General features: G+C 42.6%; 1 protein-coding gene across 1 annotated transcript in view; it reads right to left on the bottom strand.

Moving 5' to 3' along the window:
* The window catches only part of Gapvd1 (GTPase activating protein and VPS9 domains 1), a 141294-nt gene that overhangs the window by 38858 nt on the left and 89887 nt on the right, over nucleotides 1-12549 (bottom strand). The gene's annotated exons all lie outside the window — the stretch shown is intronic.

A 12549-nucleotide genomic window follows, 5' to 3' on the forward strand; every position in this document is an offset into this window, starting at 1 on the left:
AAAATTTTCGCCCCCTCCCCCACCCTATGATCCACTTCCGCTTCCATGGTTCCATCCGCTGACAGATCCACTCCCAGATATCTAAAACACTTCACTTCCTCCAGTTTTTCTCCATTCAAACTCACCTCCCAATTGACTTGACCCTCAACCCTACTGTACCTAATAACCTTGCTCTTATTCACATTTACTCTTAACTTTCTTCTTCCACACACTTTACCAAACTCCGTCACCAGCTTCTGCAGTTTCTCACATGAATCAGCCACCAGCGCTGTATCATCAGCGAACAACAACTGACTCACTTCCCAAGCTCTCTCATCCCCAACAGACTTCATACTTGCCCCTCTTTCCAAAACTCTTGCATTTACCTCCCTAACAACCCCATCCATAAACAAATTAAACAACCATGGAGACATCACACACCCCTGCCGCAAACCTACATTCACTGAGAACCAATCACTTTCCTCTCTTCCTACACGTACACATGCCTTACATCCTCGATAAAAACTTTTCACTGCTTCTAACAACTTGCCTCCCACACCATATATTCTTAATACCTTCCACAGAGCATCTCTATCAACTCTATCATATGCCTTCTCCAGATCCATAAATGCTACATACAAATCCATTTGCTTTTCTAAGTATTTCTCACATACATTCTTCAAAGCAAACACCTGATCCACACATCCTCTACCACTTCTGAAACCACACTGCTCTTCCCCAATCTGATGCTCTATACATGCCTTCACCCTCTCAATCAGTACCCTCCCATATAATTTACCAGGAATACTCAACAAACTTATACCTCTGTAATTTGAGCACTCACTCTTATCGCCTTTGCCTTTGTACAATGGCACTATGCACGCATTCCGCCAATCCTCAGGCACCTCACCATGAGTCATACATACATTAAATAACCTTACCAACCAGTCAACAATACAGTCACCCTCTTTTTTAATAAATTCCACTGCAATACCATCCAAACCTGCTGCCTTGCCGGCTTTCATCTTCCGCAAAGCTTTTACTACCTCTTCTCTGTTTACCAAATCATTTTCCCTAACCCTCTCACTTTGCACACCACCTCGACCCAAACACCCTATATCTGCCACTCTGTCAATCAGACACATTCAACAAACCTTCAAAATACTCATTCCATCTCCTTCTCACATCACCACTACTTGTTATCACCTCCCCATTTACGCCCTTCACTGAAGTTCCCATTTGCTCCCTTGTCTTACGCACCCTATTTACCTCCTTCCAGAACATCTTTTTATTCTCCCTAAAATTTACTGATAGTCTCTCACCCCAACTCTCATTTGCCCTTTTTTTCACCTCTTGCACCTTTCTCTTGACCTCCTGTCTCTTTCTTTTATACTTCTCCCACTCAATTGCATTTTTTCCCTGCAAAAATCGTCCAAATGCCTCTCTCTTCTCTTTCACTAATACTCTTACTTCTTCATCCCACCACTCACTACCCTTTCTAAACAGCCCATATATATATATATATTTTTCTTTCAAACTATTCGCCATTTCCCGCGTTAGCGAGGTAGCGTTAAGAACAGAGAACTGGGCCTTTGAGGGAATATCCTCACCTGGCCCCCTTCTCTGTTCCTTCTTTTGGAAAATTAAAATTAAAAAAAAATAATGAGAGGGGAGGATTTCCAGCCCCCCGCTCCCTCCCCTTTTAGTCGCCTTCTACGACACGCAGGGAATACGTGGGAAGTATTCTTTCTCCCCTATCCCCAGGGATAATATATATATAATAATATATATATATATATAATATATATATATAATAATATATATATATATAATTTTTTTTTTATTATTATACTTTGTCGCTGTCTCCCGCGTTTGCGAGGTAGCGCAAGGAAACAGACGAAAGAAATGGCCCACCCCCCCCCCCCATACACATGTATATACATACGTCCACACACGCAAATATACATACCTACACAGCTTTCCATGGTTTACCCCAGACGCTTCACATGCCTTGATTCAATCCACTGACAGCACATCAAACCCGGTATACCACATCGCTCCAATTCACTCTATTCCTTGCCCTTCTTTCACCCTCCTGCATGTTCAGGCCCCGATCACACAAAATCTTTTTCACTCCATCTTTCCACCTCCAATTTGGTCTCCCTCTTCTCCTCGTTCCCTCCACCTCCGACACATATATCCTCTTGGTCAATCTTTCCTCACTCATTCTCTCCATGTGCCCAAACCATTCAAACACCCTCTTCTGCTTCTCAACCTACGCTTTTTTATTTCCACACATCTCTTTACCCTTACGTTACTCACTCGATCAAACACCACTCACACCACACATTGTCCTCAAACATCTCATTTCCAGCACATCCATCTCCTGCGCACAACTCTATCCATAGCCCACGCCTCGCAACCATACAACATTGTTGGAACCACTATTCCTTCAAACTTACCATTTTTGACTTCAGATAATGTTCTCGACTTCCAACATTCTTCAAGGCTCCCAGGATTTTCGCCCCCTCCCCCACCCTATGATCCACTTCCGCTTCCATGGTTCATCCGCTGACAGATCCACTCCAGATATCTAAAACACTTCCACTTTCCTCAGTTTTTCTCCATTCTCTCACTCATATTGACTTCTCACCCTCAACCCTACTGTAACCCTAATAATATTGCTTTTTTTAAAACATTCGCCATCGCTTACATCGTTTGCAAAACTCCTTTAAATACTCAGTCACTGCCTTCTGCAAAATTTTCTAATGAATAGCCACCCCGCTCCTCTTTTATCGTCAGCGACACCAGAAACTGGTCACTTCCAACTTCTTCTCATCCCCAACCAGATTATAATGCCCCTATTTAATAATACTTATATATACTCATATATATCTTTTCTTCTTTCATCTATTCATTCCCAATTAGCAGGTAGCGTTGAGAACAGAAACTGGCCTTGGGAATCTCACTGGGCCCCTTCTCTGTTCCCTCTTTGAAACATTAAAAAAAGTGAGAGGGGGATTTCCACCTCCCCGTACCCTCCTTTTAGTCGCCTTCTACGACACGCTAGGGAATACATGTTGGGAAGTATTCTTTCCTCCCCATCCCATGATAATATATATATAATAATATATTATATATATATATATATTATATATATATATATTATATATATATTTTTTTTTTTTTATTATACTTTGTCGCTGTCTCCCGCGTTTGCGAGGTAGCGCAAGGAAACAGACGAAAGAAATGGCCCAACCCCCCCCCATACACATGTACATACACACGTCCACACACGCAAATATACATACCTACACAGCTTTCCATGGTTTACCCCGGACGCTTCACATGCCTTGATTCAATCCACTGACAGCACGTCAACCCCTGTATACCACATCGCTCCAATTCACTCTATTCCTTGCCCTCCTTTCACCCTCCTGCATGTTCAGGCCCCGATCACTCAAAATCCTTTTCACTCCATCTTTCCACCTCCAATTTGGTCTCCCTCTTCTCCTCGTTCCCTCCACCTCCGACACATATATCCTCTTGGTCAATCTTTCCTCACTCATTCTCTCCATGTGCCCAAACCATTTCAAAACACCCTCTTCTGCTCTCTCAACCACGCTCTTTTTATTTCCACACATCTCTCTTACCCTTACGTTACTTACTCGATCAAACCACCTCACACCACACATTGTCCTCAAACATCTCATTTCCAGCACATCCATCCTCCTGCGCACAACTCTATCCATAGCCCACGCCTCGCAACCATACAACATTGTTGGAACTACTATTCCTTCAAACATACCCATTTTTGCTTTCCGGGATAATGTTCTCGACTTCCACACATTTTTCAAGGCTCCCAAAATTTTCGCCCCCTCCCCCACCCTATGATCCACTTCCGCTTCCATGGTTCCATCCGCTGACAGATCCACTCCCAGATATCTAAAACACTTCACTTCCTCCAGTTTTTCTCCATTCAAACTCACCTCCCAATTGACTTGACCCTCAACCCTACTGTACCTAATAACCTTGCTCTTATTCACATTTACTCTTAACTTTCTTCTTCCACACACTTTACCAAACTCCGTCACCAGCTTCTGCAGTTTCTCACATGAATCCGCCACCAGCGCTGTATCATCAGCGAACAACAACTGACTCACTTCCCAAGCTCTCTCATCCCCAACAGACTTCATACTTGCCCCTCTTTCCAAGACTCTTGCATTTACCTCCCTAACAACCCCATCCATAAACAAATTAAACAACCATGGAGACATCACACACCCCTGCCGCAAACCTACATTCACTGAGAACCAATCACTTTCCTCTCTTCCTACACGTACACATGCCTTACATCCTCGATAAAAACTTTTCACTGCTTCTAACAACTTGCCTCCCACACCATATATTCTTAATACCTTCCACAGAGCATCTCTATCAACTCTATCATATGCCTTCTCCAGATCCATAAATGCTACATACAAATCCATTTGCTTTTCTAAGTATTTCTCGCATACATTCTTCAAAGCAAACACCTGATCCACACATCCTCTACCACTTCTGAAACCACACTGCTCTTCCCCAATCTGATGCTCTGTACATGCCTTCACCCTCTCAATCAATACTCTCCCATATAATTTACCAGGAATACTCAACAAACTTATACCTCTGTAATTTGAGCACTCACTCTTATCCCCTTTGCCTTTGTACAATGGCACTATGCACGCATTCCGCCAATCCTCAGGCACCTCACCATGAGTCATACATACATTAAATAACCTTACCAACCAGTCAACAATACAGTCACCCCCTTTTTTAATAAATTCCACTGCAATACCATCCAAACCTGCTGCCTTGCCGGCTTTCATCTTCCGCAAAGCTTTTACTACCTCCTCTCTGTTTACCAAATCATTTTCCCTAACCCTCTCACTTTGCACACCACCTCGACCCAAACACCCTATATCTGCCACTCTGTCATCAGACACATTCAACAAACCTTCAAAATACTCATTCCATCTCCTTCTCACATCACCACTACTTGTTATCACCTCCCCATATATATATATATATATATATATATATATATATATTGGGAGGTGAGTTTGAATGGAGAAAAACTGGAGGAAGTGAAGTGTTTTAGATATCTGGGAGTGGATCTGTCAGCGGATGGAACCATGGAAGCGGAAGTGGATCATAGGGTGGGGGAGGGGGCGAAAATTTTGGGAGCCTTGAAAAATGTGTGGAAGTCGAGAACATTATCTCGGAAAGCAAAAATGGGTATGTTTGAGGGAATAGTGGTTCCAACAATGTTGTATGGTTGCGAGGCGTGGGCTATGGATAGAGATGTGCGCAGGAGGATGGATGTGCTGGAAATGAGATGTTTGAGGACAATGTGTGGTGTGAGGTGGTTTGATCGAGTAAGTAACGTAAGGGTGAGAGAGATGTGTGGAAATAAAAAGAGCGTGGTTGAGAGAGCAGAAGAGGGTGTTTTGAAATGGTTTGGGCACATGGAGAGAATGAGTGAGGAGAGATTGACCAAGAGGATATATGTGTCGGAGGTGGAGGGAACGAGGAGAAGAGGGAGACCAAATTGGAGGTGGAAAGATGGAGTGAAAAAGATTTTGTGTGATCGGGGCCTGAACATGCAGGAGGGTGAAAGGAGGGCAAGAAATAGAGTGAATTGGAGTCATGTGGTATACAGGGGTTGACGTGCTGTCAGTGGATTGAAGCAAGGCATGTGAAGCGTCTGGGGTAAACCATGGAAAGCTGTGTAGGTATGTATATTTGCGTGTGTGGACGTGTGTATGTACATGTGTATGGGGGGGGGGGTTGGGCCATTTCTTTCGTCTGTTTCCTTGCGCTACCTCGCAAACGCGGGAGACAGCGACAAAGTATAAAAAAAAAAAAAAAAAAAAAAAAAAAATATATATATATATATATATTTATGTGCTGAAAAAGGACTGGTGATTGGGAATACCTGGTTTAAAAAGCGAGATATACATAAGTATACGTATGTAAGTAGGAGAGATGGCCAGAGAGCGCTATTGGATTACGTGTTAATTCACAGGCGCGCGAAAGAGAGACTTTTGGATGTTAATGTGCTGAGAGGTGCAACTGGAGGGATGTCTGATCATTATCTTGTGTAGGTTAAGGTGAAGATTTGTATGGGTTTTCAGAAAAGAAGAGTGAATGTTGGGGTGAAGAGGGTGGTGAGAGTAAGTGAGCTTGGGAAGGAGACTTGTGTGAGGAAGTACCAGGAGAGACTGAGTACAGAATGGAAAAAGGTGAGAACAATGGAAGTAAGGGGAGTGGGGGAGGAATGGGATGTATTTAGGGAATCAGTGATGGATTGCGCAAAAGATGCTTGTGACATGAGAAGAGTGGGAGGTGGGTTGATTAGAAAGGGTAGTGAGTGGTGGGATGAAGAAGTAAGATTATTAGTGACAGAGAAGAGAGAGGCATTTGGACGATTTTTGAAGGGAAAAAATGCAATTGAGTGGGAGATGTATAAAAGAAAGAGACAGGAGGTCAAGATAAAGGTGCAAGAGGTGAAAAAGAGGGCAAATGAGAGTTGGGGTGAGAGAGTATCATTAAATTTTAGGGAGAATAAAAAGATGTCCTGGAAGGAGGTAAATAAAGTGCGTAAGACAAGGGAGCAAATGGGAACTTCAGTGAAGGGCGCAAATGGGGAGGTGATAACAAGTAGTGGTGATGTGAGAAGGAGATGGAGTGAGTATTTTGAAGGTTTGTTGAATGTGTTTGATGATAGAGTGCAGATATAGGGTGTTTTGGTCGAGATGGTGTGCAAAGTGAGAGGGTTAGGGAAAATGATTTGGTAAACAGAGAAGAGGTAGTAAAAGCTTTGCAGAAGATGAAAGCCAGCAAGGCAGCAGGTTTGGATGGTATTGCAGTGGAATTTATTAAAAAAGGGGGTGACTGTATTGTTGACTGGTTGGTAAGGTTATTTAATGTATGTATGACTCATGGTGAGGTGCCTGAGGATTGGAGGAATGCGTGCATAGTGCCATTGTACAAAGGCAAAGGGGATAAGAGTGAGTGCTCAAATTACAGAGGTATAAGTTTGTTGAGTACTCCTGGTAAATTATATGGGAGGGTATTGATTGAGAGGGTGAAGGCATGTACAGAGCATCAGATTGGGGAAGAGCAGTGTGGTCTCAGAAGTGGTAGAGAATGTGTGGATCAGGTGTTTGCTTTGAAGAATGTATGTGAGAAATACTTAGAAAAGCAAATGGATTTGTATGTAGCATTTATGGATCTGGAGAGGGCATATGATAGAGTTGATGGAGATGCTCTGTGGAAGGTATTAAGAATATATGGTGTGGGAGGCAAGTTGTTAGAAGCAGTGAAAAGTTTTTATCGAGGATGTAAGGCATGTGTACGTGTAGGAAGAGAGGAAAGTGACTGGTTCTCAGTGAATGTAGGTTTGCGGCAGGGGTGTGTGATGACTCCATGGTTGTTTAATTTGTTTATGGATGGGGTTGTTAGGGAGGTGAATGCAAGAGTTTTGGAAAGAGGGGCAAGTATGAAGTCTGTTGGGGATGAGAGAGCGCGGGAAGTGTCAGTTGTTGTTCGCTGATGATACAGCGCTGGTGGCTGATTCATGTGAGAAACTGCAGAAGCTGGTGACTGAGTTTGGTAAAGTGTGTGAAAGAAGAAAGTTAAGAATAAATGTGAATAAGAGCAAGGCTATTAGGTACAGTAGGTTTGAGGGTCAAGTCAATTGGGAGGTAAGTTTGAATGGAGAAAAACTAGAGGAATAAAGTGTTTTAGATATCTGGGAGTGGATCTGGCAGCGGATGGAACCATGAAAGCGGAAATGAATCATAGGGTGGGGGAAGGGGGCGAAAATCCTGGGAGCCTTGAAGAATGTGTGGAAGTCGAGAACATTATCTCGGAAAGCAAAAATGGGTATGTTTGAAGGAATAGTGGTTCCAACAATGTTGTATGGTTGCGAGGCGTGGGCTATGGATAGAGTTGTGTGCAGGAGGGTGGATGTGCTGGAAATGAGATGTTTGAGGACAATGTGTGGTGTGAGGTGGTTTGATTGAGTAAGTAATGTAAGGGTAAGAGAGATGTGTGGAAATAAAAAGAGCGTGGTTGAGAGAGCAGAAGAGGGTGTTTTGAAATGGTTTGGGCACATGGAGAGAATGAGTGAGGAAAGATTGACCAAGAGGATATATGTGTCAAAGGTGGAGGGAACAAGGAGAAGTAGGAGACCAAATTGGAGGTGGAAAGATGGAGTGAAAAAGATTTTGAGTGATCGGGGCCTGAACATGCAGGAGGGTGAAAGGCGGGCAAGGAATAGAGTGAAATGGATCAATGTGGTATACCGGGGTTGATGTGCTGTCAGTGGATTGAATCAGGGCATGTGAAGTGTCTGGGGTAAACCATGGAAAGTTGTGTGGGGCCTGGATGTGGAAAGGGAGCTGTGATTTCGGCCATTATTGCATGACAGCTAGAGACTGAGCGTGAACGAATGGGGCCTTTGTTGTCTTTTCCTAGCGCTACCTCGCACACATGAGGGGGGAGGGGGATGGTATTTAATGTGTGGCGAGGTGGCGATGGGAATGAATAAAGGCAGACAGTGTGAATTGTGTGCATGGGTATATATGTATGTGTCTGCATGTGTATATATATGTGTACATTGAAATGTATAGGTATGTGTATTTGTGTGTGTGGACGTGTATGTATATACATGTGTATGGGGGTGGGTTGGGCCATTTCTTTCGTCTGTTTCCTTGCGCTACCTCGCAAACGCGGGAGACAGCGGCAAATAAAAAAAAAAAAATATTTATCATTCATTCATTATTTTGCTTTGTCGCTGTCTCCCGCGTTAGCGAGGTAGCACAAGGAAACATACATACATGCCCATACACATACTTATCAACATATATCCATATGAATACATATGTATACACAGTCATATACATACATACACATGTACATATTCATACTCACTTGCCTTCATCCATTCTCAGCGCCACGCCATCCCACAGGAAACAGCATCGCAACCCCTTTCATCGGCAAGGTAGCGCCAGGAAAACAGACAAAGAAAAGGCCACACTTGGTCACGCTTAGTCTCTAGCTGTCATGTGTGATGCACCAAAACCACAACTCCCTATCCACATCCAGGCCCCACAGTCCTTTGCATGGTTTACCCCAGACGTTTCACATGCCCTGGTTTGGTCCACTAACAGCACATCAACCCAGGTATACCCTACTGTTCCAGTTCACTAAATTCCTTGCATGCCTCTCACCCTCCTAAATGTTTTGGCCCCGATTGTGATCCTTACCCAGAACTGGTTATGCAATAGGTCAGTGAACATGCACACATTCAGTAAAACTAGCACCCTACTATAACACATAATATTCTACCTTTAATTTGCAATCAGATTTCTTTATTTTTGTCTTCCATCACAGGAGTCAAGAAATATTACCCAAATAAACCCAAATGAGGATGTATTTACCTAAGAGAAACCACATTGATCTCACAAGAAATGAACTAGAATCAAATAAAGACTGTTATACACAAAAAAAATGACAGACCTAAGCATGGTGATACAATAAGAAATATTACCAAATAAATGGCTGAAGTATGTTTAATCCTTAGGAGGTGGTTGACTTCATTTGAGGATCACTTAAGAGGCAGTTGACTTCATTTGAGGATCACTTAGGAGGGAGCGGTTTGCCTCAAATGAGGACCAATACTTTTTATGGCTGTCTCTATCTCTAATTGTAATGAGGACCAATACTTTTTATGGCTGTCTCTTTCTCTAATTGTGAGATATTCAGCTATTAATACTAATAAAGGAATCCTACACACTGTTTTGACGTGCTACAGCCTAAACTTTTTCCATACACTGGTTTATAATGGCAAATGTCAAGGTTGTCTGTACGAGATGTGGACCCCAATATTACATTATGAATTTTGTCACTGTGTCACACAAGAGAATAGATATTTCTAAAGTAAAACCATTAGTAATCTTACTGTCTCAATGATGGGCTAAATGTTGTAGTTGACTTGTTGTTATCTGAATTAAGGGAAGGTAGAAAATAACTGCTATTTCTTAAGAAAATTCCTATTCAACATACAAATATGGGCATTGAGGAATGTGTAAAAGAGAGGTAACTGTCTTTTACGACAAAATTGGGTATGCTTGAAGGGTTGTATAATAGTAGCTCTGGTGGAGTTGTAAGCTCTTAAGTCTTGTGCCCTAAATACAAAAGAACAGAAGAGGGTGGACATGTTGGAAATAAAAATGCCCAAGGAAAATATGTGATGTGAGGCAAGGTGATGATGTAAAAAATGGTGGTGTGAGAGTAAGGTGTGGTATTAAGGAAAATCTGATTAAAAAAGTAGAAGATAATGGTGTGCTTAAGTGGTTTAGATCCATGGAGCAGATGAGCAAACAATGTTGACTATGAAAGCCTTCTTGTCACAAAAGGAGGGAGCAAATGGGACGGGGAGATCAAGGAGATGGAAGAAAGAAGTAAAAGAGGCTTTTAAGGAATTGTGATCTGAACATTCAGGAGAGAGAGGTGCAGACGAGATAGATATTCTCTTTATCACTAACACATTCTGTAATCCTTCAAAATACCCATTCCATCTTTTCACACTTACTTAGTCTGAGTAGAGTTGCAACTACAAGGGCTGTGGCAATATCTTCTCTTATTTCCTTTCTGAGATAATCACTAATTCATATATTCCACATCATTACCTACAGATATGTGGGTAACTATCACATATTCTAATCATAAAATGTGCATATGTCACAAATATCTTTTTTTTTTTTTTTTTTATACTTTGTCGCTGTCTCCCGCGTTTGCGAGGTAGCGCAAGGAAACAGACGAAAGAAATGGCCCAACCCCCCCCCCCCATACACATGTACATACGTCCACACACGCAAGTATACATACCTACACAGCTTTCCATGGTTTACCCCAGACGCTTCACATGCCTTGATTCAATCCACTGACAGCACGTCAACCCCTGTATACCACATCGCTCCAATTCACTCTATTCCTTGCCCTCCTTTCACCCTCCTGCATGTTCAGGCCCCGATCACACAAAATCTTTTTCACTCCATCTTTCCACCTCCAATTTGATCTCCCTCTTCTCCTCGTTCCCTCCACCTCCGACACATATATCCTCTTGGTCAATCTTTCCTCACTCATTCTCTCCATGTGCCCAAACCATTTCAAAACACCCTCTTCTGCTCTCTCAACCACGCTCTTTTTATTTCCACACATCTCTCTTACCCTTACGTTACTTACTCGATCAAACCACCTCACACCACACATTGTCCTCAAACATCTCATTTCCAGCACATCCATCCTCCTGCGCACATCTCTATCCATAGCCCACGCCTCGCAACCATACAACATTGTTGGAACCACTATTCCTTCAAACATACCCATTTTTGCTTTCAGAGATAATGTTCTCGACTTCCACACATTTTTCAAGGCTCCCAAAATTTTCGCCCCCTCCCCCACCCTATGATCCACTTCCGCTTCCATGGTTCCATCCGCTGACAGATCCACTCCCAGATATCTAAAACACTTCACTTCCTCCAGTTTTTCTCCATTCAAACTCACCTCCCAATTGACTTGACCCTCACCCCTACTGTACCTAATAACCTTGCTCTTATTCACATTTACTCTTAACTTTCTTCTTCCACACACTTTACCAAACTCAGTCACCAGCTTCTGCAGTTTCTCACATGAATCAGCCACCAGCGCTGTATCATCAGCGAACAACAACTGACTCACTTCCCAAGCTCTCTCATCCCCAACAGACTTCATACTTGCCCCTCTTTCCAGGACTCTTGCATTTACCTCCCTAACAACCCCATCCATAAACAAATTAAACAACCATGGAGACATCACACACCCCTGCCGCAAACCTACATTCACTGAGAACCAATCACTTTCCTCTCTTCCTACACGTACACATGCCTTACATCCTCGATAAAAACTTTTCACTGCTTCTAACAACTTGCCTCCCACACCATATATTCTTAATACCTTCCACAGAGCATCTCTATCAACTCTATCATATGCCTTCTCCAGATCCATAAATGCTACATACAAATCCATTTGTATGTAGCCTCTCTTTCTGTAAGCTTCTTCCTTTCATCATTCCACATTTCTAGGGTTTTACTGGGCCTAACTAACCACTTCGCAAAATGAGTTTCAGAATACCCAAGGAAATATTTACAACTGAAAATGTAGATAGCTTTTTACTGGACCTAACTAACCACTTTGCATAATGAATTTCAGATTACCCAGTGAAAACTTTACAACTGAAAATGTAGCTAACATGTGATTTCAGATACAAATAGTTCCTCGGACTATCACAAATCTCACTTCCTTAAGATAATGCACTCTCAATTATATACGTATGGCAGGTAGTAGCTGGCTGGCAGCCAACAAGCAGGGAGGTATTTTACCAGTATTACCTGCCTGGGTATCAGGAGAGTTGGTGACAGCTACATAGTGAGGCAGCACTTTACTGGTGGTCATGTTGCATTCCCAGGTAGCTGTCTTTTC

This window comes from Panulirus ornatus, chromosome 63 (genome assembly GCF_036320965.1).
Source record: "Panulirus ornatus isolate Po-2019 chromosome 63, ASM3632096v1, whole genome shotgun sequence".
Classification (NCBI taxonomy): Eukaryota; Metazoa; Arthropoda; class Malacostraca; order Decapoda; family Palinuridae; genus Panulirus; species Panulirus ornatus.